Source organism: Podarcis melisellensis (genome assembly GCF_964234715.1).
Source record: "Podarcis melisellensis genome assembly, chromosome: 1".
In the NCBI taxonomy this organism is placed as follows: Eukaryota; Metazoa; Chordata; class Lepidosauria; order Squamata; family Lacertidae; genus Podarcis; species Podarcis melisellensis.
Window position 1 is genome coordinate 129,661,593 of NC_138528.1, and position 6,462 is coordinate 129,668,054.

Below are 6,462 nucleotides of genomic sequence, written 5' to 3' on the forward strand. Positions count from 1 at the left end.
AAGTCCCCCAATACCAATAGGTTAGGGAACTCCAAGGCCCAGCCGGCCACCGCCTCCAGCAGGCCTGGCAGGGTGGCTGCTGGTGCGCTAGGTGGCCGGTACACCAGCCAGACAGCCAAGCTCACCTCGGAGCCCCACACTAGGCCAACACATTCAATGCCGGGGATCGATGGCGATGGTAGAGCCCTGAAAGAACAATCTTCCCGGATTAATAATGCCACCCCTCCCCCCCCGGCCCACAGTCCGCGACTGGTGGAGGACGGAGAAACCCGGGGGCGCCATCTCTCGTAAAGTAACAGTATCCCCTTCGCGCACCCAGGTCTCCGTCACACAAGCCAGGTCGACCCCCTGCGAGATGAAGAAATCTCGCAGGGTGGCGGTTTTGTTGCCTATAGACCTGGCATTGCACAACACCAGTGACGGAGGTGAGTAATCTTTGCTCACCCTACCCTCGTCTCTCGGGATGGGGCGCAGATTGGAAGGGGTACGAGCATATCCGTATCTCGATCCCCTTCGCCTATGACATCTGCCCCCACCGCCATACCTCCCTCGCCCCTCCACAGTAGGAATCCCAAGCCTCATATTCGCCTCCATTTACAGAATATAAAAGCAAACAAACAAAAAACAATTACACGGAAACAAACCAATCCCCACCCCACTCCACAATCACACCACCCCAACCCAAAATAAACCAAAACAAAATAAAAATACATAGATAAAAACCACCGCTTATGGTGGTACAACAAATCAAAAAATAAAAACAGTTTAAAACATATAAAAACACTTCAAACAACCGCTGCAGCAGCACTAGTGTCCTCAAAAGCTGCGGCAGTGGTGAGCGTGGGCCCCGCCCCCTGGCCTGATGGAGAGTGGGCCTGCAGGGGGAGGAGTCCTCCCCCCAAACGCACGGCAAAGCGGCAGCAGCAATGTTCCGAGGCCTCCTGAGGTGGAGTCTGGGGCCCGCTCCCAGGCCCAAGATGGAGAATGGGCTTGCAGGGGGAGCGGTCCTCCCCAAGACTCACCGGCAGAGCGGCAGCAGCAGTGTCCCAGGCCTCCTTGGAGTCTTTTATGGATGCAGCGGCAGCGATGTCCCTGGCCTCAATGAGGCCTCTTAAAGCCGTGGCGAAGGTGAGCCTGGGCCCCGCCCCCTAGGCCAGATGGGATTGGCCTGAGGAGGGAGAGGCCTTACACTCCAAACACTCACGATGCAGCAGGGCAGAGAAAGACCTGTGCCTGAGAATCAAGGGTGGCCCGGGGACAGACCTGTCAAAATGGACAGAAGCAGGAGAAAACAAGCTTGCACCATTTTCCATGTGGCAGTCATTCAGATATTTAAAGATGGCCATCAATCGCTCCTCATAAGGCTGTTTTCAGACCCTTGACCATCTTGATCACTGTCCTCTGTGGCGCTCAGAACTGGACACAGTATTCCAGGTGTGGTCTGACGTGGCAGAATAGAGTGGGACTATGACTTCCCTTGATCTCGATGCTAAACTTCCTTTGATGCAGCCTAGATTAGCATTCGCCTTTTTTGTGATCTACTAAGACTCCGAAATCTCTTTCACGTGTACTACTGGCAATCCAGGTGTTCCCCATCTAATATTTGTGCAGCTGGTTCTTCCTGCCTAAGTGTGGGACCTTACATTTGTCCCTACTGAAATTTATTTTGTTAGTTTGGTTTCTAGACCTTTTAACTTGGTCACCCTAGAATAGCATTAACTTTTTTTGCTGCTGACTCATGTTCAGCTTGCACTGCTGGCAGTCCAGGTGTCCCCCAGCTGGTTCTTCCTACCTAAGTGCAGAATTTTACATTTGTCCCTAATGAAATTCATTTTGTTAGCTCGGGCCCAGCTCTCCAATCTGTTACGGTCATCTTGAATTCTGTCTTCTGCAGCATTGGTCTCCCTTCCCTGTTTGGTGTCATTTGCAAATTTGAGGAGGGTCCCCTCAGTTCCTTAATCCAAGTTGTTTATGAAGACAGGACATCGCCTGTTTTCCAGGAATTCTCAAAGATTACAATGGTACCTCGGGTTAAGAACTTAATTCGTTCCGGAGGTCTGTACTTAACCTGAAACTGTTCTTAACCTGAAGCACCACTTTAGCTAATGGGGCCTCCCGCTGCTGCCGCGCTGCCAGAGCAAGATTTCTGTTCTCATCCTGAAGCAAAGTTCTTAACCCGAGGTACTATTTCTTGGTTAGCGGAGCCTGTAACCTGAAGCATCTGTAACCTGAAGCGTATGTAACCCGAGGTACCACTGTATAGACAAAGGCTCTGAGATTACACCTGCAAGCTCCTTTATAACCCTCGGACGCAGCTCATCAGACCTTGGAGATTTGAAATTTGCTACATGATCTTGCAAAATCTTCAGTTAAAAATAAGTGCATCAACATTTAAAAAGCAATTGCCACAGAACAGGGATGCCCTCCAAGTACACTTCCACTCATGCACTGGGGCTCTCCCTTCCCCACCCCTTCTGACTGCTTCATCCTCTTGCATAGCCCTATGGGGGGGTCATGTGGGAGTGGCCAATGTGTGGGGAATCCTGGAAACCAGAGAAGCTCCCCTCACGCAAGGGTCTCTGTGGAGCCCAGCCATTATCTGCGCAGAAGGCGGCTGGGTCTTTCACAGCTCTGAGCTGCTAGCAGATGGAAATATTTGGTTCTGTTTCCATGAGTGCAGCAAAACAGCTACCACAAGATATTAAAAGCAGCTTCTTGGGTTCATTAATTGTGGGGAGTTCCACATGACCTCACATTTGGTTCACTGTGAAAACTCCTGGAGGGAAATGGAAAAGGACCTTTTCCGGAAGAAAATGCTCCAAATATCTGTGTCAAACTCATGCTGAGGAAATACAGGGGTCTTATATTTTATAAAATGTACTTTTATTTGGAGCCTATTTCCAGATACATTCTTGGGGCACAAGTAAAAGTTTACTTTTAAGCAGCCCGTTAAGCCGTAATGGGATAAAATGAAGCTGCTGAGAACTTATCTTATGTCCACTGCTTCATATCCAGTTGACAGAAGTGCAAGTTGGTAGGGCTGTTTAAAGGAATTCGGTTTTTCCACTTACAACACCGCTGATTATAATCAGCAAAACTGAGCTGACATCAGAATGAAAACATACTCGGTCAACTGAATATATCAGGTTGCTGCTATTGTTTTGACTAGATGTGACTCAGCCTGAAAATGGCGAATAATTAAGATCTAGGAAAAGAAATATTTTAAACTTATTTATTTAAATGTTGCCTCACTTACAAGAGAAGCCATGAAGGTTAGGGGAGATGGAGCACAAGGGTAGGAAGAATGCCAGCTTCTGTCTATTGGATCTTCACCAGCTGGCTGACAGGATTCTTGCAAACTGCTGTGCGCTAGGTGTACTCCGTTGTATTCACACTGCAAGGCACTTCTTATTGCAGATGGTAATATTGTGCAGCTTGAAGCAGCAGGATGAATAAAACTGACTCCTCTTGGAATAAAAATTGTCCACACCCAAAATATGGTTTCAAAACTTCACTAACAACCTCACAGGCCAAATGGGGAGGCCTCGTGATGGGTGTTGAAGGTTTCCCACCTTGTACTTTGCAAATTTAAAACACATCGCAGGACCACAGCAATTCTAGGAAAATGAAACAACCAACCCCCTCCAAAGTAGCCCAAACAAAACTGACTTCTGCCCTCCCTTGGTATAATAAATAGTGCCAGATTTTGACTAGGGAGTCCCTGGTCAGGCATGAGGCTTGGTCAGTGACCTGCGGCCAGTCATATATTTTCTCAGCCTAATTTTCTTCTCAGGGATATTTAGAAGAAGAAATGATGGTGTGATGGGGGGGGGGGGACATAGCCACTGCTTTCAGGAAGGGTGGTCCTGTGCTTCTTATATTTAAATAGATAATGTTACCTGTGGGGGAGCACCAGTGTTAATTCAGATTCATCAGCTCAATTGACTTTACTGCTGAAAAACTCCCATTTCATTGAGATCCCATGGTTATAAATATTCTCAGATGGTGACCATCAAACATATTCTGGGAGATATGGAACCTCCTATCTGCACAGATTTATTTATTTTTAATCCCTTTTCATTGAAAACACTGTTTTCTTGCTCTGGTTGAAAAAATAATGGGGGGGGGGGGAGGGGGCAGGAATGCCAACAATATGCAGATTTCTCAGAGGTCACTGCTTCTAAGGAATTCTGACCTACTTTTCTGCATACCTAAGATTGTGATCTTATTTGCTTGCTCTCTCTTCCCAAGGTTAAGAAGAGGTATGTCAAGCCTCAAGATCTCCTCATCATTCTTCACTCTCAGATCCTTTCTTCACTCTCAAATCACTCCAACTTTAGAAAGGAGAGTGAATGAAGAAGCTGCTATTTCTTAAGTACAACCTCTCCCTAGGGAAAAACACTTTGCTGAAACTGATATTGGAAGCCACTGAAATTATTTGTTTCTGGATTTGTCTTTTGCTGTGCTCGGTGCTCAGCAGGGAGATTTTTCTGGGGAAGTGATGAGGGCATCAACTGCTTTATCAACTGTGCTCCTCACACTCTTAACTCACTAATTTAGGAAGTGACAAGAGAAGCCCGGAAATTATTGAAGAAGCCAGCAACCAGAAATATGAGGTGTTGGATAAACACCTGCGCTGTGCTTTCCTCTACAAGATAGAGAACTTCTAAGGAGATGACAGTAACACTGTTTTGGACACACAGAGGTTTCCCAGCAACACAGCTCTGAGTGTTAGTTCCTGCAGAAATCTCCATAGCTGATTTCTTGGTGTAAAATACCAGAACCACACCTGCAGAACTGCCGAGGGACCTGCTTACCAGCCTCACACTGGTACTTATCCCATCTCCACAAGGCCAAAGCTTTGTCTTTCTGAAACTGCAGTAAGAATCTTCTTTTTCCCACTTAGGTAATACATTTTTCAACATTTAAACAATAGACATCGTATCATGTGTCCTGCACGCTTGGGACTTGGTTAGACCTTTGCGCCCCAAAATTTGTGTTTCATTATGGCATTTCCTCCTGCACACATTTCTTCACTGTTGGATATACTGTAAGCTCCCTCCTCTTGCACGCCTGCAGCTTTGCAGTCAGCCTGCAAACCTTCCTTCTGCATTCAAGCAGTCCCTAAAAACCATAGGCTCTTCCTCACTAGTCCCAAGGAGATCCACCCTTTCCTTTCCTTATGTGCTGCTGTCCTTGTCAATGCTGTGACTAGACCACTACATACCTCCTGGCTGGCTTTCCAATCTGTTGCATTTCTTCCCCCCCTCAGTCTATAAAAGGTAAAGGGACCCCTGACCATTAGGTCCAATCGTGGCCGACTCTGGGGTTGCGGCGCTCATCTCGCTTTATTGGCCGAGGGAGCCGGCGTACAGCTTCCAGGTCATGTGACCAGCATGACTAAGCCGCTTCTGGCGAACCAGAGCAGCGCACGGAAACGCCGTTTACCTTCCTGCTGGAGCGGTACCTATTGATCTATTTGCACTTTGACATGCTATCGAACTGCTAGGTTGGCAGGAGCAGGGACCAAGCAACGGGAGCTCACCCCGTCGTGGGGATTCGAACCACCAACCTTCTGATTGACAAGTCCTAGTCTCTCCCACAGTGCCACCTGCACCCCACAACTCTGCTAAACCATTTCTTTTGTTACTCTGACTAGTGAAGGGCACAGGGCTTGGGGATACTTCTGTATCCATCTTTGTGGCTTGACGGTCAAGTGGTTTTGGTGGTGCGAAGTGCCTTAAATCAGCTTTTGCCATGGATCGGATGGATGCGGAGGAGAGTTGGGAGGCACCAGCTGGGAACCCCCAAGGGAAGAAGGCTCAGAGTCTGGGGAATGCTGGTGGGATGACAACGAGTGGTCAGAGGGAGCAGACTGGGAGGAGGAGGTGTTGGAAGTTGAAGAGGTAACAGGGTTTAGTGAGCAGGAAGAGGCTGTGGCAGAGGGCAGTCTGGAACCAGAGGAGGCTGCAGAGGAGAGGGGTCAAGAGGCAGAGTGGAGGCAGGCTGCTCAAGAAGCCAGGGAGTCTCCCCCTCTTACTGTGACCAGCTCTCCTCTCTCAGGTCTCCCAGAACATTCAGAGGAATGAAGAGGATGGAGCAAAGAGAGACAAGAAGATGAGCCTTAGGTTGCTGGGGAAGGAACCAGGGGAGGAGCCTTAGAGAGGGTGGGAAGGCAACTTCAGTCCTCACAACTGAATAGGTCTTGGGGCAAAACCTATTGGAAAGAGTTGATGTGATCACAAGGCCTGCACTGTTTTGATTTCTTTGAATAAGTAGTTAATTTCCCTGACCCTGGTGTTTTTTATTGCTGACTTTGGCTCCTGGGAGTTTTGCCTGGGGGCTGAGCTGCACTCATGTCTGGACTGGGATAGCCTAAATTCTGTTGTCTACACTCTTGTAACCTCCTGGTTAGATTACTGCAATGCCGTATCCATGGGGCTGCCTTTGAGGACAGTTAGG